This window comes from Mustela nigripes, chromosome 4 (genome assembly GCF_022355385.1).
Source record: "Mustela nigripes isolate SB6536 chromosome 4, MUSNIG.SB6536, whole genome shotgun sequence".
In the NCBI taxonomy this organism is placed as follows: Eukaryota; Metazoa; Chordata; class Mammalia; order Carnivora; family Mustelidae; genus Mustela; species Mustela nigripes.
In genome coordinates this window covers 30,614,913-30,639,418 of record NC_081560.1, presented here as the reverse complement: position 1 = coordinate 30,639,418, position 24,506 = coordinate 30,614,913, and positions in this window count along the sequence as shown.

Below are 24,506 nucleotides of genomic sequence, written 5' to 3'. Positions count from 1 at the left end.
CAATTAACCTACCTCAAATATATTAATCTTATATATACAGATTTGAAGCTGCACATGATTCTAGAAAACATACCCTTATCATACATGGAATATTTATATCTCCTCCCAATTTCTTATGTATTACTTCATATTTAATCCAACACCCCCTTAAAATCCACTGTGGTTTTCTTTTTAATGTTGCATTGCTATTGCATAACTTCACATAAATTGAAACAAAATTATGTATTCTCTTGCATTCTTTTCCCAGCAAAATGTCTGTGAGATTTATCCATGTTGTGTGTAACAGTGGTTCATTCTATTTTATTGATGTCATATTCTATTATATGAGTATATCACAACTTATTTATCTATTATCCTGATAATAGACAATTGATTTCTTTTTGTCTGTTTTGGGATATTCTGAATAAAACTGCTGTGAACATTGTTATAGACATTTTCTTTTAAATGTACTTTTTAAAAAATTTCTCTTGGATATAGAATTAATAATGAAATTACTGGATCAAAGAGTAGTTGCCTGCTTAACTGATTAAGAATCTGACATATGTTTTTTATCAAAAGGACTGAATCAGGATTATATAAAAGTTCTATTTATTATTAAACAACATTTGTTGTTGTTAACATTTTACTTTTCTATTTTAGCCATTCCAGTGGACATGTAATGGTATCTCATCATCAATATACTTTATACTCCCTGATGACTAATGATTTTTTAGCACTGGTCATGGGCATATTGACCATTGGCATATCTTCCCTTCTAATATACCTTTTCAAATTATTTCAAAACCCACTTTTAATCAGTTGTGTATTTATATTACTGTATTTTAGGCAATATAATTCTCTCTTAAAATGTATCTTTGGAGTGTACTTCCTTCTAGCATATAACTATCCAGCTATCTTTGTTGAAATTATCTTTTGATCAACTGATCTTTCAAATTTTAATGAACTCTAATTTCCCTTTCTGGCTTTTGTGAATTTTTAAATGCATTCTACTGAATAAATCCTTACCTATCCATTAATCATGATGAGATTCCTTAGTTTTTTTTCCAAACTTTACAATGTTATACTTATTTTTGTGCCTCTGATTAATTTTGGATTTCTTTTTGGAAGCCTGAGGACTTTTGCCATCTGAATCATGTGCAAATTGGGGCATAACGTGTTCCAATTCTACTTTAAGAGTAATTCCCCTCTGCTTTCTATTTGCTTTTACTTACTCTATAATGCCTTTAAATGGTTAAAATTTAATATTTTTCACATTCTGTAATGGTTTTATGTGAGTGGGCTAGTGCAAACAAGTGACTATCATTACTAGAAGTCAAATTTTATAAAATTTTAATATATATTATCATAAAATCTTCATAACAAACATTGACCCTGTAGACTTCACATAGACCTGGAAAGAACCTATATTATAATGTTCTATACAAGTTTTATTCTTTTCTTTTGCAGTAGTTAGGAGAAGAGTATAATGAACCCTATATCCATAGCCCAGCTTCAGAAGTTATCAAGGGATTTTGTCATTTTCACACTAAGAAATATGCACTTAATTCTGCATTTATATTTCTAGCACCTTAGTTTGTCAGGTTTAGCTAGCAAACCCCAAGACAGCAAATGAAAACCAGACACATTAAAACGAGAAAGGAGAGACCTGGGGAGCAGACACTATGGTGGCAAAAGGCCTCCAGCCAAGCTTTGTCTCCACTTTTATTGGGTTAATACCAATACACCAGGTGCAATTGCAGAGCAAGGTGGAAAGTGTAATCTTATTGGTCAGGACAATAATATATGGGACAGTGTGTGATTAGGTCAAGGAGGCAAGGAGTTCATGAAGTACATGACCACCACAGGTGCCTGTTTTTCTTCAAAACTTAACATTTACTCCTACATTAGAACCTTGAGTGGCAGAAAGAATCTGGCAGCTTTCAGCCTAGAAACTTCAAAGGAGGCCCAGCGTTCCAGGCATTCTTCCTTTGCTTTTAATTAGTCTCATCCAAGGAGGCATATACAAGTCTGATTTTGTCTATCCAGGCACTTTGAATTCCCACCTTAGTTCAGATTCTTTTCACATGCAGAAAAAAAATCATAAATCAAAAATGTTCTTCCAGCTTGTACCAATTTCAGTACCTTACGTCCCAGTACCTCTGTTTCTTTCTTACTAGTACTATTGTTTCATTGATGTCTACATTTTTAAAATTATATCATTCCACTCCTTTTCCATTCATTTTTTTTTTGTGTCTTTTTAAAAAGACTGTTCTGAAGTGAAGAGACATTTTTCCATTTCTCAATATGTTCACCCAATTGGTCTTGCCTGGAATCTTGATTTCTGTCTCAAATGGAAGTTTGTAATTATTGCATTTTTTTTCCATTGGTATCAATGTCTAAAGGGAAGTCCAACTCTGTTATGCTAATAACTTTTAGTTTTCAGGCCACTTCTATCTGTTCTCTTTCATTTATTGATGGTTTTAGCATTGGCTTATAGTCTTCTTCTTCTCATCCAAATAGTTTAATGTAATTATCCTACATACATTCAGAATCCTTATCTGCTATTTATCCAATAACCGATGCTCTTAGATTGTTGATCTCTTCAGTCACAAAGACCTCAGACATTGAGTAGTTCATTACCATTCTGTCTCTTTAACTCATATGAACACTGAATTATTACCCCATTGAAATCAGAAATTTATTTCAAAATCTGACCATAACTATATATTTTATAGTTCTCATAACTCAATTATTAACAGTATAATTCTTTTTAAGATTACTTGAAAACTTCAGCCTTAACTCCAGTAGTCTTCTTGGGTGTTTCTTCTTTATGCTACTCTACTTACTTTCTATGATACATCATTTAAACATTGTTTTCTCAATAACTTTAACTACCTAATAGCAACCCTGAGTTAATGCAGATATCTGCCTTTCTTTGTTAACTACTAGGATGCTAACCAGTAGAAAAATAGTTAACAGTTTTTATTGATCTCCATACATACTTAGTTTCTTGTGACTATTAAACAAGCCTTCTTCACTGTCCTCATTATAGTGTTTTTTTTTTTTTTTTCAATTCTTCAACTTTTAACTTACCAGTACTCCTTTCAGGGTCAGGATTGGATATTGCTTTAAAATGGAGACCTTGGGTTGCCTGGGTGGCTTAGTCATTGGGCATCTGCCTTCAACTCAAGTCTTGATTCCAGGGTCCTGGAATCGAGCCCTGTGTCGGGCTTCCTGCTCAGTGGGAAGCCTGCTTCTCCCCTTCTCCCTCTCCCACTCCCCCTTCTTGTGTTTCCTCTCCCGCTATGTCTCCTTCTGTTAAGTAAATAAATAAAATCTCTAAAAAAATATAAAATGGAGATATTCACTAAGGAAATTTCCTTCTTTACACCATCTTCACAATACCTGCATCTATACCTTCTGCTCAGAGATCAAATGTGTTGTTACTCCCCATATTATTTTCCTACTATGTATACCTTAATGACAGATCCTTGATTTTGAAGATGTGAAGGATGAACAGTGTGCCAGCTAACAGTTATCAGTGTCCCATATGGTTATGAGTGATAATGTGTCATAGTTTTTTGCCAAATGGGTGTAAAAGAAAGTTATCGCACAGTTACTTGAGTGGCCATATCCACTCATATGTTCTATTGCTCTACTTCTTTCATGTGTCTGGTATACAGAGATGATGCTGAAGTCCCAAACATCTCGTCATCTCAGGGCAATATGCTCAAGCCAAAGGAGGGTGGAGCCAAAAAATAGAAGTTTAGTTATTTAAATCTACCAGTTTTGTTTGTGTGTGCATTTTTTTCTTTTTTCCCAGCCAATCCATTTTCTCTCCCTCTTCCCACTTCTTCCTTGTTGATGTTTCCATTGGTCATCTTAACTCCTCTATTATTTCTTCTATGTTCTTTTCTTTCTCTTTCCCATAATCCCTTCTGCTCTTCATCTAACAAGTACTCTGTACTTTCTTCTTTTTCTCTCCCCCTCCACCCATTCCCCTCTGCATAACCTAGTGCATGTTTGGCAGATACCAAGCTCTAAAAATATATTTACTAAAGAAATGAATGAGTCTGTTTAGGATTCTAAATTAAACCTAAACCCCTAAATTGAATATAAGCCTCAATAACATGGTTTGTAATTCAAGCATGCATATGCAAGGTTTATGATTTCTTTTATAACACAAGTCTTTTTATCAATCAATTATTGCACACCTAAATAACTTTCGTGAAACCCTCAATTATATTTATGAACTTATTTGTATTTTTCAACTCTAAATAGAATTTGAACATTATTATATTGATTTTAAGTAAGTCCAGAAGTAATGTCAAGCAGTTGGAATTATTGCAGTTTTAAACTTTGTTATTAATGTTATTAACTAGAGAAAGTAATTTAGATGTTTTACTTAGCATCTAGTATTTACTTTTATTTTTTAAGATTTTATTTTTTATTTGGCAGAGAGAGAGCACAAGCAGGGGTAGTGGCAGGCAGAGGGAGAGGGAGAAGCAGGTTCCCTGTTGAGGAGAGAGCTGATGTGTGGCTCTATCCCAGATGCTGGAATCATGACCTGAGCTGAAGGCAGGCACTTAATGACCAAGTCACTCAGGCACCCCTTTAAATAACTTTAGCGCAGCTTGTTAAAGTGTTTCTTTGAGATTTTCATTTAAAAGATAGACATAATGATACCTGATTATAACTTGGACTTTGAATTCCAAAGCCACCTTAATGAAATAAAATTACATTAAAATGATAGTTTTTCTTCCTTTTTTTAAAAAAAAAAATAAAAGATTTATTTATTTGAGAGAGAGAGAAAGCAAGAGTGAGAGAGAAAGCAAGCAGGGGTAGGGAGGAACAGAAGGTGGAGACAGAGAATCCCAAGGAGACTCACACCTAGTGCAGAGTGTGATGTGGGGCCCAATCCCATGACCCATGAGATCATGACCCTAGCTGAAATCAAGAGTCAGATGTTTAACCCATTATACCACCCAGGAGTCCCTGAAACAATAGTTTTCCAAAGTAAGAAGTATCCCTTCATATATATATTGTCATGAAAAGATTATGCATACAGTACAAAACACAAAGTCATTATTATCTTGATCCATAACTGTGATATGAGAACACAGATAAGTTTCATTTTATAACACAGAGACACTGAGACTGAGCAGAATTTTCAAATGGCCCCATGATTCTTGCTTCCTGGTACACATACCCTGTATAATCCTTAATAATTGTGATAGGATAGCCACTCCATGACTACTTTACATTATATGGCACAGTTGACTTTTAAAAAAGAGCATACTCTTGGTGGACCTGACCTGACCAAACAAATCTTTAAAAATGGTGTAGATATGCCTGGTGAAAGACATTGTGAGTTACAAGAGGAATTTGTCATGAATCTATTCCATTGCTAACTTTAAAGATGAAAGTTTTGTGGCAAGGAATGTGGGTGGCCTTTCAGAGCTAAGAGCATCTCCTCCCCACTGCCAAACAAGAAAAGGAAGACCAGTAACCACAAGAAAATGAATTTGGCCAAAACCAATAAACTTAGGCGATCCTGAGCTCAAAATAAGTGTGTAGCCTGGCCGATGTCTTGATGTTAGCCTTTTGAGACCCATGAAAAGGAAGAATCCAGTGATACTGTACCTGGACTTTTGACTGACAGAACTGTGAGCTCTCATAGATGTATGCTATCTAAGCAGTTACATTTGTGGCAATTTGTTACACAGCAATGAAAGTCAAATATACACATGGACTATTCATATTATCTAGAATAATTACTGAAAGTATATGTGAATAGTAAAACCATGTATATATTTAGGGATTAACTATATACCTAGAGCCATGCGGTGGAGTCTATGTGTTTAACACTTAAATCAGCCAAACAAATGATATAATTTTCACAAAACAATCATTATCATTAAATTAAAGATTCACACTCATCTATATATATATGTATGTATGTGATGGAGATATATACTTTATTTATGCACTTTTTTAATGTGTGTTGATATGTATGAAGGCCCTCTTTAGTTAATACTTGGAGAAAATGCGATGATCTCTAAAGGGATGATACATAATTAGAAACCAAACACAATCTTCAGGGGTACAAGAGAAACTTGCATTATTAAGAAATATCCAGAATTCCTAAGGTTTTTAACTAGGAAAAAAAAAATCAGCTAATCTAAAAGAAAAAAAAAAAAAAAGGTAGCTAAGCCATTGTTCCCCATATATCCCTTCTCTAATTTTGTTTATATCAGTGATTGTCACTGCATTCTCCCTTCCAAATGTGGAGAGGAAAAACAAAACAAAACAAAACCCTATTTTAATTCAACTAACCCAACTGGAAGAGTTTGGAAAAATTTAGAATATACTCTTAATTGGAAATGATCCACTAATGCAAATAGTTATATCTGTTTTGTTTATTGATGCATTTACAGTTTCTAGAACAGACTTTTACAGGTAGGAAGACTGAATAAATACTTGTTTCACAATTGAATCACTGAATGGAGAGTAAAATAGAACTCTAATATAAATAATGTAAAAAAATAAAAGATGTTATATCATATCTAATTGTTTCCTGGGATTGTAATGTCTGTCTATCCCATATGTTACCCAAGACGTCTTCAGCTAATTTCCCAGTGTGCTAGCATAACCATGCAAATATACTTCATGTGCATATTTATCCTGTATCTTGGCTTTTCTCCTGATGTGAACATTCATTCTAACATCTAGTCTATATTATAGTCTTTATTATATATTTTTAGACAGCTTTGACACTTTTGATCAAGAAGAGAGAATGAATTTTTTGTGAGCATCACATCTAGACCTTTGAAGTCTACCCAGATACAGTTCCTGGTCTGAAGAACATAACTTCTTCAGATGAATTGCAAATGCAAATACCAGTATTTTATGTATATTTGTAAGCTTACTTCTTGCAGATTGAGTAATAAAAGACTATCCTAACATAGTATAAAAATTATAGCATTCATGTAGTAAAAATTCATGTGCATATAGCAAAAATAAATCATTGAGAAAAATCAATGGAAGATATTCTTTCCCAAATAGAAGCTCAGTAACTATTTATTCTGCCAGAAATATTGGGTCTCTCCCTATGATTCCTCAGTTGACCTGAAACCTCTAAAGTATTTCCTAATTAAAAAAGATATTCAAAAAATCAACAACCTCTGGAGTGCCTGGGTGGCTCAGTGGGTTAAAGCCTTTGCCTTCTGCTCAGGTCATGATCCCAGGGTCTTGGGATCGAACCCCACATCGTGCTCTCTGCTCAGTGGGGAGCCTGTTTCCTTGTTCCTCTCTCTCTGCCTGTGTCTACACCTACTTGAGATCTTTGTCAGATAAACAAATAAATCTTTTAAAAAAAATCAACAACCTCCAACTCCACAGATTGCTTTACTAATAAGAATAAGGATGTTTTAGTACATACAAAGAATTACTCTGAAGATAAAATTAAAAAACAATAATGGTAAGATCCTTTTTAAATACTGAAAATATCACAAAAACATAAGTGACTGATATTTAATTTGCTTTGTGTGACAAACCTGAACCCACAAATTCTGTCAGTAATAGCAAACAAGCCAGACTGAATTCTTTTTTTTTTTTTTTAAAGATTTTACTTATTTATTTGACAGAGAGAGATCACAGTAGGAGAGAGGAAGGGAAGAGATCACAGAGAGAGAGGAAGGGAAGCAGGCCCCCTGCTGAGCAGAGAGCCCGATGTGGGACTCGATCCCAGGACCCTGAGATCATGACCCAAGCCGAAGGCAGCGGCCCAACCCACTGAGCCACCCAGGCGCCCCAAGCCAGACTGAATTCTTGCAGTAGTAATTTCAACACTAAGCAATCATGCACATGACTCATAAATCATTTCCAAAATCCACTGCATGCAGAAATACAGAAAGCATGACAAGAAATCCTAAACTTAAACTAACCATACTGTCAATATCTCTCCCCACATGCTGTTCCTATACATATGCATGCAAGTATGTGCCTCAGGAAATACAACAAGAGAATTAAGTACTCTAATGAACACAGCAAGCTATCATTTCTACTCAGTCTTAGCTGGGCTTAAGTTTCAGGGATAGCTAGAACATTTCATATGGGCTTGGAAGATGAAACTTAGTAGAAATTCCATTAAGTGCATACAAATTAACATTTACTTTTCTAAGATAGAGAATTATATCTTAATATAATTAGATATTTCAACTAAGAATTGAGAAGCATTATGCTAATTTTTTATTGTAACAACTTTATTTAGAATATGAAACTTGTTCCTGCATGATAACATTGAGTAAAGTCTGTTCATTGTTTTTCATCATTGTGTCTTAATCTCTATAAATAATTACAGTTTGGTATCAAGCAACACAGTTTTCTGTAGCCCTGGGTAGTTCAAATGTAACTGACATGTATGTCTTTTCTTCCCCCACTGGTCTCCTGTAACCATCTGACATTATATTATGTCAGTTATGAAAATCTGTTATCAAATGAAAAGCACAGTATTGACATGGAGGATGAAGCAAAATCATAATGAGAAATCTCACTCTAGCAATCAGAACAATGTTTAATTTTTGTTTACTCAGTTGGGATTTTTTAGAATAATCTCATGAGTCCGAATAGCCAGGACTACAGTCTGACAGAAATGATTTTTGCCTTTTCACTTAATATTCATCTCATGTGAAATGCAGAGAACCATCTGGATAATCAGAGAATTTGCTTTCAGCCAGCAGAAAGAACATGAAAAATGAAAATGGTGTTCTAAATCTAGAATCATATCTCTACCATGTGGAGATTTATGTCTCTACTATATATTATGGACACAAACATGTTCTCTAAGAGACTTTTTTAATATGTAATACTTTATTTATAGCTTGATTTTCACAAGTGTTAATAGGTGCATTCAATAAACATTTTAATATTGGTGATGAAGTAACTAACTTTGATTCTTAGTGTATGCCAGTTTTAAGTGCTTATGCCTTTTTTCTAGCCATTAAAAATCAAATTACACCAATCATATTTCTACTATCAAATGAAGACAATTTGAATTGCCATTTAAATTGGAGATCAGCCTGTCTGGTCACTTGAGACTTGCCATCAGTGACTTACGGCTAGTATATAGATCTTTACAGCTTACCACAAAGAGGTATAATATTACAATGAATACCAGCATGAAACCATTTACATTGTGATACTTATCATGGATTAGAGTTAAAGACAAAGAAAAGTTAAATAGGAAAAGCACAAAATAATTAGTGGGACAATAATTCATGACTTTGTAAAAGGGAAAAGAGAAAAACTAGGGAATATGAACATGGAGGAGAAAAGGGCAAACACTAGGTTTTACACATTTGGGAGAGGATGGTGGTGTATGATCAGAGGAGATTTAATAATAGAATATTGGATTTTTTGAAACCAGCAGTTGTTTTGAATACAAGTGGTCCTTATGAATCAACTGTTGAATCAAACCACTGTTTAAGTACATTTCAGTAGTTATGGGGCAAATGGGTGGCCCAGTTGATAAGTGTTCGCCTTTGACTCAGGTCATGACCTCGAGTTCCTGGTATCAAGTCTGGTGTTGGGCTTCCTAATCACCAGGAAGTCTGCTCCTCCCTCTCCCTCCTATCCAACTTGTGCTTATACTCTCTCTCTTTTCTCAAATAAATAAATAAATTAAATATTTTAAAAATTGTTATAATAATGAATTTGTTTTTTTAAATGACAGCTCTAATATATTAATTTTTCTGTTTTAATTAATTTTATGAATTATGTTAGAAGTAAGATTACTCTATGGGTAGCCTTTCTGAACAATCTCAGTCAAACATTAGTCAACCTCAGTCATTGCTTCTAGAGAAAAAAAAAAAACACATTTTTTTTTCTTTACTCTTTGCCAGACCTTATTAAAAGTGAGAATGGTAACATAACTGTGAACACATTTTGGGGAATTTAGATGGAAAGTCAGCTTCACAGAAACACAACCAGAGTTATTGAGCATATATCTATATATATATTTTTCATATTTGTACGTATAACATATATATTACTTTATATATACCTTTTTAATATATAGTGTGTGTGTATGTGTATATATATATATATATATATATTTATTTATTTATTTATTTATTTATTTATTTCATGAACTACCTGCCCTTTAACCTAGGAGCAACACTAGTAAATGGACATAGTTTAGATCAGAATTACATCTTTAGGTAGATCCCACAGGTGAATGAAAATATACATATGAATATCTATCAGAAGAACTGTATTTTTCTATAGGGCCTTAACTTCACCCACATTTATATCTTTTGCCATAGTCGCTGGGCTGTGAGTTTCTTAAAGGGTATGCACCAGCCATTTATCTTCAGTTTCTGAAGTCAAGTACAGTGATTGGCATAGGTAGATATATTACAGTTTATTTTCTAATTAAACTGAATTTTAAGAGATAATAATAGTAAGTTACCAAGTTAGATGAAATAATAGGGAAGAATAATAAACAGAGACCTGTCCGTACAGAGACTTTGAACTCATGAACTTATTCATTTTTTCTGTGTGTTAACTTTAATCCTAAATATTTCCTAAACATTTCTTGATGAAAAATTAAATAAAAAACTTTACATTTTAATAGTTTATTATTTTATTGGTATGAAATTTATATACCATAAAATCCACTATTTTAATTACTTGACAGTAGATAACTTTGTGTTTTCTAGTATACTGACACTCTTTTACAATGATCACCACTCTCTCTATCCAGAATATTTCCATCACCTGAAAAGAAACCCCAATGCCCCCATTTCTTCCTTCCCCAACCCCAAACAACTACTAATCTACATTGTGTTTCTATGGATTGCCTGTTCTTGACATTTCATGTAATTGTGATCATACAGCATGTGGCCTTTTGAGTCTAGTCTGGCTTTTTTGGTTTAGCATAATTCTTTCAAGATTCAACCATACATTCAACATGTATCAGTGCTGCATTCATTATTTTGTGGGTGGATATTTAATCAGTTGTATGGCTGTTCTACATTGCTTATCCACTTATCAAATGATAGATACTTGCATTATTTCCACCTTTTGGCAAGTATGAATAATGCTTGTGTACAAGTTTTTTGTGTGAATATGTAGTTTCAATTACCTTATGCATATACTAGAAGTATAGGTGCTATGTCACAAAGTAATTCTAAGTTTACCTCTTTGAGAAACAGATGAGCTATTATGCAAAACTGCACCAATTTACATTTCCACCAATGATGTTTGAGGATTCCAATTTCAACAAATTTTGCCAACATTGTTTCCATTTTTTTTTTCACTATAACTGTCTTATTGGGTATGAAGTGAAATCTGATGGTGGTTTTGAATTACATTTCCTTAATGATAATATTGAGCATCTTTCCATGTGCTGGACTTTTTTGTCTTTTTTTTTTTTTAATCTAATCAAACCTTTGCCAGTGTTTGAACTGTTTGCAATTTTGTTGCTGAGTTAAATCTTAATATTTAATATAAATATTTTTGATGAATCTTGATACTAACTGATGATGTAAATATAATAGGATGAAAGATTACAAGAACAAATGTCACACTTACTATTCCTTATATTCTTGCTCACAGTCTACCATTGATCATAAGACTTTGTGTGAGTAAATGTCCTAGAGGGCTCGTAAAACTTGAATTTAATCAGCCTACTAAGTCATGAGGGAATTTTTTTTAACCCTAAGAACAGGACAGCAAGATTCTATATACCTTACCACTGTAAGCAAGCAAAAATCTTTTAAAATAATGTGTAACTTATTAATAATCTCTCTTAGAATGGGAGCTTTTCCTCTCTAATGCTAGGTTTCATGTACCTAAAACCATGTTGCATCACCACATTTAGTTCTAGGTCAAGGAATAATTACAGAACACTTCAGAACAGTGCACTATACTACACACATACTAGGCTCCTTATGACCATTAGTTCCTTTCATCATCACTGTTTCATAGTATAGAGTGTTCACTTTTTCATTTTCATTTTCATTGATTTTCATTGTTAAATATTCAAACAGAATTTGGATCCTGGCCTTCACAGTAAGGTCTCTGGAATTCAGGTTCATGCCCTGTGTAGACAGCAATTTCACTCTTTGTTTTAATCCTTCACTTTCTTCATCACAAATTCCTTCATTTCTACTGAGCACCCCCACCAACATTCAAAGAGCACTTAATATTGTCTATCTTTAAAATAACATTCCCTTGCTCCCATGTTCTGCTTTGGCACCATTTTATTTCTCTACCACCCATCACAGTTAAAATCTGTGAAGAGCTAGCTAGAAGTGTTATCTCTACTTGTTAGCCTCATGTCCTATACTTGCTCATTCTCAGGCTTTTATTACCTTCACTCAAAAGTTATTTCCCAAAGTCAGTCTCCCCTTTTCAAGTTCTATAGCCAATTACATGTCTACGTGTCTATGAAACATATGACATAGTTAAACACTCCCTTAAGTTAGAGATTCTTTTTTATTTATCTGTAAAAACTCACAGTCCCATTTTTTTATCCTTCCCCTGGGCCAGATCTTTTTTTTTCTTTCTTTTAAGATTTTATTTATTTATTTGACAGAGATCATAAGTAGGCAGAAAGGCAGGCAGAGAGGGGAGGGAAGCAGGCTCCCCGCTGAGCAGAGAACCCCATGTGGGGCTCAATTCCAGGACCCTGGGATCATGACCTGAGCTGAAAGCAGAGGCTTTAACCCATTGAGCCACCCAGGCGCCCCTCCTAGGCCAGATCTTGTAAGCATCTTCTATTAATTCCTCCCTTAAGCTAATGTCTTGTTTCTTCATAATATATATATAATTCAAGTATGATTAATATACATTATATTCATATTTAGGTGTACAAAACAGTGGTTGAACAATTCTATACATTACTCAGTGCTCTTCATGATAAGTGTACTCTTAATCTACTGTCACCTGTTTTACCCCTACCCACCTCTCCTCATCATAGCACTTTTATCTGAAATTATGTTATCTATATTAATTGTTTTTTGTGACACTTTGTTAGCTTTCACTAATGATTTAGAATACATATGTATTTTTCTGTACAATTTGTTTATATTCCTGAATGATGGCACTGTGGATTTCATCTCTTAGTTTTCCTTTCCATAATCATGAACAAAATCACTAGACTTATTAAGAGTCTCAAAACAACACTGAACCTAAATTTCTAAAAGTTAGATAGGAAACTATCCAGTGACAGAATTTGCCCTACTTGCAAGCTAATAAGTTAGCCTACTATTATTTTATTTACTCATACTAACAGAAGACCCCATATCTCTGGGTCAGAGACACAGGACATTTCTTAGTCACAACACAAGCAGCCAGAGTATCTTAGAGCTTCTTCACTCTATCCCAATCCCTATGGGGCAACTTAACTAAATACAATATATGGCCTCACCATGTGATTCCAAATTTTAGAAGACTCTGAGCTTTTATAGACTGTTGACACATATGCCCATTCTCCATACTAGTGAGTAAGACAGATCGCTCACCTAAGCACATTTCCTCTGGAAGAGAGGAGAAATGTAAACCAAGAGTGGTTTACTACCTTCATATGTATACACAAGTCTTCAGGAAGGGGAAGAAGAGAATTCTTTATGTTTTCATATATTTTCAGAGGTGTCTAACTTTATAGAAACACTCTTTCAATCTTCTAAAACATGTTTACTATTTAAATATATGCCTTTGCTTCAAAGATTTGGACCAGGAAGAAAAGGGCAAATATTCAAGGTAAATTATCTCCCAACAGATTCACTTCCGGTTTCCACACTACTCAAGTGTTTGGTAAATTTTCCCATGCAAATATTATTCCATCAGATTCTCTGATTAATCTAACACTAGCTAGATTAGCTAGTACAAAATTCATTCAGTTTGCTTATATAGCACTTATAACTACTGTTAGCGGAATCCTGGCATTTGAATAAAGCCAAGTTCCAGTGATGACCTCAACCATTATCCCTAGGGTCTTGGATCTAGCCAGCTGAAGAAATACTATAAAACATTAAGAATTTAGATGTCTTTTTACTTATTTTTCTGTGTTGACATTTCCACATTTTTCCTTGCATTATTCCAGATACAACATCATGTATTAGCAGAGTCTGTCTTAGCCACAGGAAGGAAGATGATAGAAATTCTATCATCCATGGAAGCTCTGGTCAGTGAACTGAAGTTAACCTGAATGCCTCTGGTTCCAAGATAATGTCATTAATCACTTCAGGTAAAGTTTCAGACTTACTTTATTCTATCTTTTTAAATTGACTAGCTAACATGGTAGTTAAAATGCCCACATTGTATGCCTAAGTAGTGAGTTCATCATCTATCTGGGAAAGTCATCTGAGTTGTTGAAAGAAATGATTGTGGAGAGAGTTCTGCAGTTATCCAAGGGACCCATGAATTACCAATGGTGTTTTCCTTAGATACTCATAACCACCACTAAAGTTCAAGTCATGTTTTTAGGAGGAAGGCAATACCCAGCATCTAAACAAGAGGTATAATCCAGAGGGCATATATGTTGCCTCCTAAAAACAATTATTGCTCATAATGATTGACCTCTGTGGGGGATATACATCAATAAGGGATTTAGTTTGATAGTTCCTCCAATGTAGCATCTCATAGGGTCTCCCATGGGGCCTCCTTGCTGGTTAGTAAACTGTAGGGTCCTAGTCCCTAGTTCAATCTGAGTAATGAGTCCAACCCTTGTTATGTGAGGAAATTCCTGAGTGCAGTCAGTCCAGTTGATCTTGTTGGTCTATACTACCGGCAAGGTTGCATTATTCATCTTTATGAAATCAATATGGGGAAACATTGAGAGGTGTTATTCTTAGGACTTTTAGGAGCTAGAGTCATCCACCATAGTCTCAGTAGCAGAGTAGACTTGAGAGAGATAGCTGACTCAGTCAGTTACATTCAAAGGCATTTATGACAATTTGAGAAAGCTATACTAAGGTACTTTATTCAGATGAAGCCTTCCAGCCCAGGTTTGAAACACCAGTGCTATTGCCTGCCCCCCAACCCCCTTACCCCCACACCTCTCCCAGGACATAAAGCATACCCTATCCAGGTTTCTTGGTTTGTGTTCTCTCTCCACCTGCATAAAGTCTAAGTGCCCTCTCCCAGGAGATATAACTTCATCTTTTATCAGTCATCCCTTACTGTCACCAAAACAATTTATCTGGAAGAATCAGGTGCAAGAGAGGAAAAAGCATTTTCATGAAAACTAACTGGAATTAAGTTGGAATTCCTGAGGACTCTTTTATCCAGGATTCCATCCAGAGAAAATGCCACCCATGGGCTATGGTTGAAGTTGGAAAAAAGAACTATGGTCAGGAATGGCTAGGGAAGATTTTAATGCTGGTCCATTTGACTCCTATAATCTCCTAACTTTTTGTTTTGATCATTTAGATAAGATAATCCCTTTCAGGGAACTTCTGCATTTAATAAGAGAACTCCCTTACATAGGTGTGTACACACCCTTACAAAGGTGTGTATCCTTAGAAAATGTAAGGGAAGTAGAGTAAGATCATTAGTCTATTGGTGAGAGACTTTTTCCATAAAAAACAAAGACCAAAACAAAAACAAACAAATAAAAAAATAAAAAAAACAGATGGTCTCAAAAGTGAACATTAACAAGGATTTGTCTCACGATCCTCAGTGATATGACCAGAGTTAGCAGATCAATAACCTAAGAAGTCAAAAGGAAACACTGATGAGGCACTACAGATACCCTCAACATAGGGGTAAAGACTTGATGTAGTCAATATGTTAGAGTAAGCAGGGAACATTCAGTATGATATGGACTCCCTCACCAAGGGTTAAACAGGCCTAGTTTTGATAGGAGTCACAAGTTTGACAAGCGGTGGTATCCTTTGTGTCAGAAATATAGAGTCTTTTCCCTTGTGTCAGTCTATAACAGTGGGTGTGTATTGCCATGTCCAGTACAGTGATAGATTCATTCAGCACTATAGTAGCAATGATTGATTCCATTCAGCCTCACCAGAGAGGAGCTCTTACCATGGGCATCTGAACAAATAACACAGATAGTTTGACCAGCAACCACATTCTGTTAACACAGTTCTTGGTCTTAAACTATATTTCCTCTTTAATTTGCAAGTCTAAAATTTTGAGTTTTCCCCACTGATGTACCAACCATATCCAAGTATATTTTTGCAGAGCTGCTTGTGTTCAGGCTAAACAACCACAGCAGACATCACCAGTTTTCAGCTTAGCTGAACTATCTATAAACAAGGCTTAAGGATTTAGGGGAGACTCTGAATCTGAAACCCCAACAAAGTCAGTGGTTCTAATTTGGTTTAGGCAGCGCAATAGGAGATCATATTTTCCTCCATAAGAATAGGTGTCACCTTGTCATTTAAAGCCAGCATGCTGCTGGAGCCAATCTGGCTGCATTCTTCAATATAATAAATTCATTTTATAAGGGAGACATTTTTAGGCTTTTTTTTTTTTTTTTTAGTTAATTACTTCATTTATTTATTTATTTATTTAATGAGGGATATTTTAAGGCTCATAACACTGTGTCATTCATACAGTACAGGTTGGCAAACCTGAAAAATGGGCTTATTAGGCTGAAAAATCCCTAGACGTCTATGAATCAGGCAGGCAGTTTCAATAAGATTTAGTTTGAATCTGAGCTAGGTGATTTGGAAGTGTTGTATCTAGTGGCCATGCCAAAACCTCAAATCCAGAATCCTAAGGTGGTGAGTCTAGGGTGAGAATGCCTTACTTTGGTTGCTGCCTCTTTTTCCTAAAGGCTGTAGTAGAAAAGTAATAATTATTTTCAGTCTTGCTCTGTGTCCAGTTACCAAAAAGTTCAGTATAGTGAGAAGCTCTCAGGCTAAATTCTGATTCATTCACTGGGGAAGAGTGGCAGGGGGATTTTCCTTAGGGACATACTTCTGTATTTGCTGTTCTCTCCCAGTCAGGGTAGTGATTCCCTATGGCAATTATGAAATGGTCAGTGTATCATATAACATACTTCAAATCTTAAATACATTCATATGTAGAAACAATAAAAATATGAAATAGGTTCAAAGGGCTTCAAAGGTTCCAATAGGGTCAAATAGGCTCAAAGTCATTATTGCCTTTTTTTTTTTTTATCTTTACTATAAATTTTTAGGAGCCACTTACCTCCACTGTGCACTTCCCAGCATCTAACAAGTCACTGGGTTAGACTCTTCCTTTTTTTGTGTGTCCTTTTACATGCTACTGTGGCTCCAAACTATATTCCTGCATCCCTCCTTAATGGGCAGGTCCTCATCTTCTTATGCATCTTTAAATGCTACTTTAGTGAGTATAGAGAGGGAGCTCAATATGCATAATTTGGATCTCAGTGTTTAAATGGGTTAGATATTAGATAAATTTACGTTAAGTAATAAATATGGAAACATGTAAGATCATAATAGTATCTGAAAAAATAAACTAGAGCCCCACATACAATTTTAGACCCATTGAATTCTATGTACTAAACAATTAGCATAGAACGAATAATCATTGCAAAGCAATTTATTCATTATTTATATAACAAATGCTGTCTAACGTATGGTGTTTGGAATTATGATTGATAGTGTTTATATTTTTTAATTCATAAAGAAGCTGGTATCATGGTTATTTCAACAGCAGTCTTCCGAATGAAATGATCTTTCTCTAAGCATTATCTTTACATAAAACCTCCCGTGTATAAACTTGCAAACTTCATGGGCACCTGCATGGCTCAGTCAGTTAAGCATCTGCTTTGGGTTCAGGTCATAAATCCTGGGTCTTGGAATAGAGCCCTGCATTGGACTCCCTGCTCAGTGGGGAACTTGCTTCTCCCTCTCCCTCTGCTTCTTCCCCTGCTTGTATACTCTCTCTCTCTCTGTGTATGTGTGTGTGTGTGTGTGTGTGTGTGTCAAATAAATCAATTGCAAGCTTCAGTATATGCTGATATATTAGTTACACACAATCTAAGCAAAGGAGCAAAATATTCTTAAATCTATGAAATAGGTATTATTTAAAATCTAATATTTGAATTAATTAAAGAGAGATCCCATTGTGGGATGAATATAATATTACAGATTGCATAAGGCAGTATATGTTGCAATGCTGTAAATGATCTGTCTCAACCTTCTTTCTTAGGTCCTCATAACATTTACTTAAGAACCTATATTTTAGTAAAATGAAAAATTTTGTCACACATTTTTCAAAATGTGTGACAAACTCTACATCGTCACATGTCCCTATATGAAACTGCTGCCTCTGTAGACAAATAATGACATTTCTACCCTGTTGGTAAAGACTTTTATAGTTTAGAGCAGGCATTAATCTCCCTTTTTCATGACATTTGTCGCCTTATGGGTAGTCTCACTCAAACACAAATGAGACTGCTCCTTAAGTACTTGGCATGTAAAATGAAAACTTCAGGGTGATTACTGGGCTTCAGAATGAGCTAGCCAATAACCTACAGACCAGATATCTACTGTCATTTCCCAAAGATCATCTCTCCAGATTGGCTATTTAAAATCACATTTAACCCAAATCTTTTGATTGACATTGTCATAAATATGAAAACATAGTGAAAGTGGATTATTGTGTCACATGCAGCTAACAGAACAAAAGGGAAAGCAAAGTGTCCACAAACTTTCATTTAATTGAAAGAACTAAGATGATAGAGTAGTAGGAAGAATGTAGGCCTCCCTCATCCTTCAAATACAACTAGATAAATATCAAATCGTTCTGAATACCCAATAAACTAGTCTGAGGATCGACAGAAAAAACTGCATAACTAGAGGTAGAGAAGAGGGCATGTTGTGGAGAGTAAGACATGCGGAAATGTGGTTGTAAGGAAAAGTGGATCATGGGAGCTGTCGTGGGTAGGGAACCCTGAACATGGAGAGAGGAGGGAGAGAGGGAGAGAGAGAGAGAAAGTGTCACACAGGGGATTGCGGAAGGAAACCACTTCCCTAGAGCCATTGACTGGGGAGAAGAAGGACTGGTTATCCCGAATTTTTACAACCAGTGAAGCTCAAAGACTGGAGTTTTAGGATACAACAGTGTGGCTGATGGTGGAGCCCTGACCTTGCTGCAGGACTCCTGTGGAGAAGGGCAGAAGCCTAGGAGCACATGGCACAATCTGAGGACCCTCTGGGATAAACTATGAGAGACAGAAAGATGGTTCCACCTTCTCGGAGTACATCTGGCAGACATGGCATTGCCTCTCCAGGGACAAAAACTGGTGGGCATCGTTTCCCTCCCCGGCCCCTGCCCAGCATAAGTCTCCTGCTGATGACGGTTAACCTGGACATTGACTCTTTGATCTACTGTACTCTAAACCCCATGCTGCTGTGCTTTAGTGTGACTACCCTACTGGGACGAACCTACATCAGTCCCAGTGCAGCAAGACCCTCCCCCAGAGGACCAGATGGGTCGTAAAGTTTGGAGTTGTAAAACTCCGCTGGCCTGTGTGGGATAGAACACAGGTGCACAGTGCTGCTGGGTGAGCAGATGGCTAGCCACAGACATGGTGAGGGTGGAGATCTGAAAGATATCTGCAATGCACAGAGATTATTCACTCTTTTGGGAGGGCTTCCCGGAGAGCAGCATGTGTGAACTCCCCTCTCCAGAGATGAGGAAGCTGGCTGGCACCATTTCTCTCCCCTGCTTCTTAGCATAAACTAACTTCAGTAAGCAGCACAGCTCCCACAGTGGAAGCCAGAGCTGCTTACAAAGCCCCATCCACTCCACTCTGCAGGTGCTTCTTTAGTAGGGCATGTATGCCTGAGAACCAGAGCTTCAAGCCCCCTCCCTGGAAGACCAGCACAAGTCCCCACACACACTAAGTCTGCTGACCATAGAGGGCTGTAAAGCTTCAGCTCTATTGGAAATAACATCCGGCCTATTTTAACAAGTGGACCAGGGCACACCTAGTTAAAATTTGCCACACTCTGGCCAAGGTCCAAACACTCCCCATTGCAGGTAAGGAGGAACTTTGTAGAGGACTGACCTGAGGGAAAGATCAGCCAAAACACAGCCACAGAGTGCACACAGCATACTCCAGGGACACCTCTTAAAGTGCTGGACCCTTGAGATTATATAACCTCTTCTTAATAAAGCCATTACTCTCAGGAGCAAAAACATAACAGGCTTCCTAGCACACAGAAGAAGACAGAGACCTAGACAAGATTGCAAGACAGAGGAATTCAATCTAAAAGAAAGAACAAGAAAAGGTCATGGACAAGGATGTAATTGAAACATATATAAGTAATATGCCTGACCCAGAATTTAAAGCAGTAACCAAAAGGATACTAGCTGGGCTTGACAGAAGCATAGAAGATACCAGTGAGTCTCTTATCATGAGATAAAAAACCTAAAAACCAGTCAGGCCAAATGAAAAATATAGTAACTGAGATTTGAAACCAACTGGATATAATGACTATGAGGATGAAGGAATCAGAGAAACAAAAAAATAATACAGAAGATAAAATTATGGAGAATAATGAAGCTGAAAAGAAGAGGGACAAAAACATTTTAGGTCACAAAAAAAGACTGAGGGAATTCAGTGATTCCATAAAGTGTGTACTAACATCCATATCATAGGAGTCCCAGAAGAAGAAGAGACGCAAAAGAGGGCAGGTTTATTTGCAGAAATTATAGCTCAAAACTTCCCTAATCTGGGCAAGCTCAGGAGGCACAGAGATTCCCATCAAAATCAACAAAAGCAGGACAACACCAAGACATACCAGAGTAAAATTTGTAAAATAAAGAGATAATGAAAAAATTCTAAAAGCAGGAAGGGAAAAGAAATACCTAACTTTATGAAGAAAAATAAGACTAATAGGAGATCTCTCCACAGAAACTTGACAGGCCAAAAGTGAGTGGCATGATATATTCAATGTGCTAAATGGGAAAAATATGCAGCCAATAATGCTTTATCCAGCGAGCTTATCATTCAGAATGGAAGGAGAGATAAAGACTTTCCCAAACAAACAGAAAGTAAAGGAGTTTGTGACCACTAAACCAACCCTGTAAGAAATATTAAAGGGGGTTCTTTGAGTGGGAAAGTAAGACTAAAAGTCACAAAGACAAGAAAGGAAAAGATGTCTCCAGAAACAATGACTTAATAGGTAATACAATGGCACTAAATTCATATCTACCAGTAATCACTTTGAATATAAATAGACTAAATGTTCCAGTCAAAAGACCTAGGCATATACATATACATATACATGTACATATACATCATATACATATACATATACACACACACATATATACCCATTTATATACATACATTTATAATAAGATACATAATATATATAATTATATGTTATATATATAGTAGATAAAATATCAGTATAAAATATATATAATCTCTCTCTATATATATGTATGTATCTATATAATGGAATATTACTCAGCCATTAAAAATGATATTCGCTATTTACACAGACATGGATGAAGCAAGAGTGTATACTGCTAAGCAAAATAAGTCAGTCTGAGGAAGACAAATACCATATTATTTCACTTGTATGTGGAACTTAAGATATAAAGCTGATGAACATAGGGGGAAAAACGCAAACCATAAAGCAGACTCTTAACTCTAGAGAACAAATTGAGGGTTGCTGGAGGGGAGGTAAGTAGGGAGATAGGTCAATGGGTCATTGGTATTAAGAAAGGCACTTGTGATGAGCACTGGGTGTTATATGTAAGTGATAAATCATTAAATTATACTCCTGAAACTAATATCACACTATATGTTAACTAACCGGAATTAAATAAAAATCTGAAACTACAAAAATATATATACTTATTTACATTATAACAAGTATCTGTTTAAAACGAATATATGCTACTTAAAATTTCTGCTCAGTAAAGTAGCCTATTCTTCAACAGATCACTGATTTTAAAAGCCTAGGAAAGAAAATCATGTACTGAAATCACCCATCTAAATTATAAATGAAAATGAGGGGCACCTGGGTGGCTCAGTGGGTTAAAGCCTCTGCCTTCGGCTGAGGTCATGATCCCAAGGTCCTGGGATTGACCCCCGCATCGGGCTCTCTGCTCAACAGGGAGCCTGCTTCCTCCTCTCTCTCTGCCTGCTTCTCTGCCTACTTGTGATCTCCCTCTGTCAAATAAATAAATAAAATCTTTAAAAAAAAAAAAAGAGCTTCTTATGATTTGTCTCTCTCCCGATTCCATCTTGTTTCATTTAAAAAATAATAATAATAATAATAATAATAAATAAATTATAAATGAAAATGATAATGTTACAAGATAATGGGCCTAATGTAATATAGTACAGCATGAAAGCATGGAAAAAGTACTAGATCTAGAAAAATTTGCTATGGATTGTAAAAACAAGACTATCAATATAATTCTATTCCATGTAATATATTTCAATTTAATTAGTAGAAAATACACTATAAAAAGTAGAACGGCATATATTACCACAGAAATTAGTACACTTGCATTGAAAACCTAATTTCTAAGCAGCCAAAAGTTTGACACTTTGAAGCCATTTTCCTTTATTATAGTAACTTAGGCTACATTTTGTAAAATAGAATGACATTTTTAAAAATGTATTTATAGAATACATATCTGACAAAATTTCATTTGGCAGCATTTTTAGGGAAAAAATGATTTATGGTTTTATGTGTTATATGATTCTAGGAATGAACTTTTATTTACAGGAATAAGAAAAATGCTTTCTTCTGAATTTTTAAAAATTCTTCAGATTTAATTTGTATGATCATTGTAAATGTATTAAATCTCCAATCCCTGTACATATAGTTTAAGATTTTGATGTCAAAAACATGTTGCTGGAGCTGTTTGAGATCTGACTCTGTAGTGCCTCCTAGTGTAGGGATCTAAACAAGTTCAGTAGGGCTTCAGAACATCATTTTGTTAGGTCCTATTGAACTGCCCTTTGTCCAGTGAGGTTTCAGAAGTATTTATTTTGAATGTAAAAATGCTCCTAATGAAATTTGTTTTACTCAGTTATCATTTTCATTCAATTTCTATTCAGTTTTTCAGTATTCTGAGGGTTAATATGCAATTGTCATGTGAATATGGCATTTCAATCTAATTTTTAATGGTAATGCATCATAATTTAGTATACTGTATTTTATGAAACACCCAAAAATAGGGAATGAGAGTGGTCATTGGAATTGACAGTGAATGTTAATGTTACAGGAATATTATTATTCAAAATTAATTTTAGCTAGATCCTTTAACTGATTTTGAAATAAGCTACTGTTAAACTTCTAGGAAATCATTATCTATCTATATAATTCATAACATATTAGGTACTTTAGGACTAAGTACTCACCCAAAAAGCTTTTGAATCTTTTTAACAGCCAAACTCAGTCAAATAACTGATTTTTTCAGATGCACAACGGGGAAAAACTTTTTAGGTGAATTTTGAGATTTTCAACAAGTAGTTTGTGCATAATACAAAAATAATGTCTCAAAGATTATGACATGATCTTGGCTAAACACAATTTTAAACATGAAGTAAAGTAAATAGGGAAAATCAACAACACCTCAATAATATGTTGGTATGTTTCTCACTCCTCTTCTTCTTTTCAGGGTTTGTACAGTTGATCAGTAGTAATTACAGATGACTTTTTGGATGTACTCAGTTCACTAGAACTTTTATCTTTGAAATACACCTATTTTTTTGTTATTGTTGTTCCTTATTCACTGTTCTCATCTAGAGATGTTTTTCAAGGAGATTTTAAAACTGTGGCATATTTTATGGCATAAGGCATTCATACTGAATGATTTCATGTCAGGAGTGGAAGGAAGCACAGGTACACAATGTAAAAATGAGTTCTTCCTCAGATCTTACTTGCAGAGCTGATCACCATATCATATTTGATTTCTGTCTCAAGAAAGAATAGTATTTCCATTTTCAACTCAGCTGCTTCTTTCTCAGTTTTTACATTGGAGCTCAACCAACCAATTTGTGACCCCATTTGTTGTTGAAAGCTGAGTTACATTGCCAGATAATTTATTTCAGTGTGTTTGACTCTTGTCTAACTTGCTGATTTCAGTTAAACATGAAAAAATGGATTTGAAAATCTGATACTGAATACTCTGATGTCAGTATTTAATAATTCACTTGCAATTCATTTGCTATTGACACAAAGATTTATTACCATGTACTTTTTTTTTCTTGATAGAATTTGAAACATCAAAACCATTTTGTATCATGGAACCTGTACTGTAGTCTTTTGATTCAGATGTAGTAAGATTATGAACTCAAGTAAAAATAAAATTAAAATGCACAACTTGCACTTTCTTTTTTAAATTAATTAATTAATTTTTTTTATTTTTTTAAAGAGTTTATTTATTTATTTGAGGCACAGCAAGAGATAGTGAGAGACAGAGCCCAAGCAGGAGGAGTGGCAGGCAGGCAGGCAGAGGGAGAGGGAGAAGCAGGCTCCCCGCTAAGCAAGGAGCCTGATGTGGGGCTCCATCCCAGGACCCTAGGATCA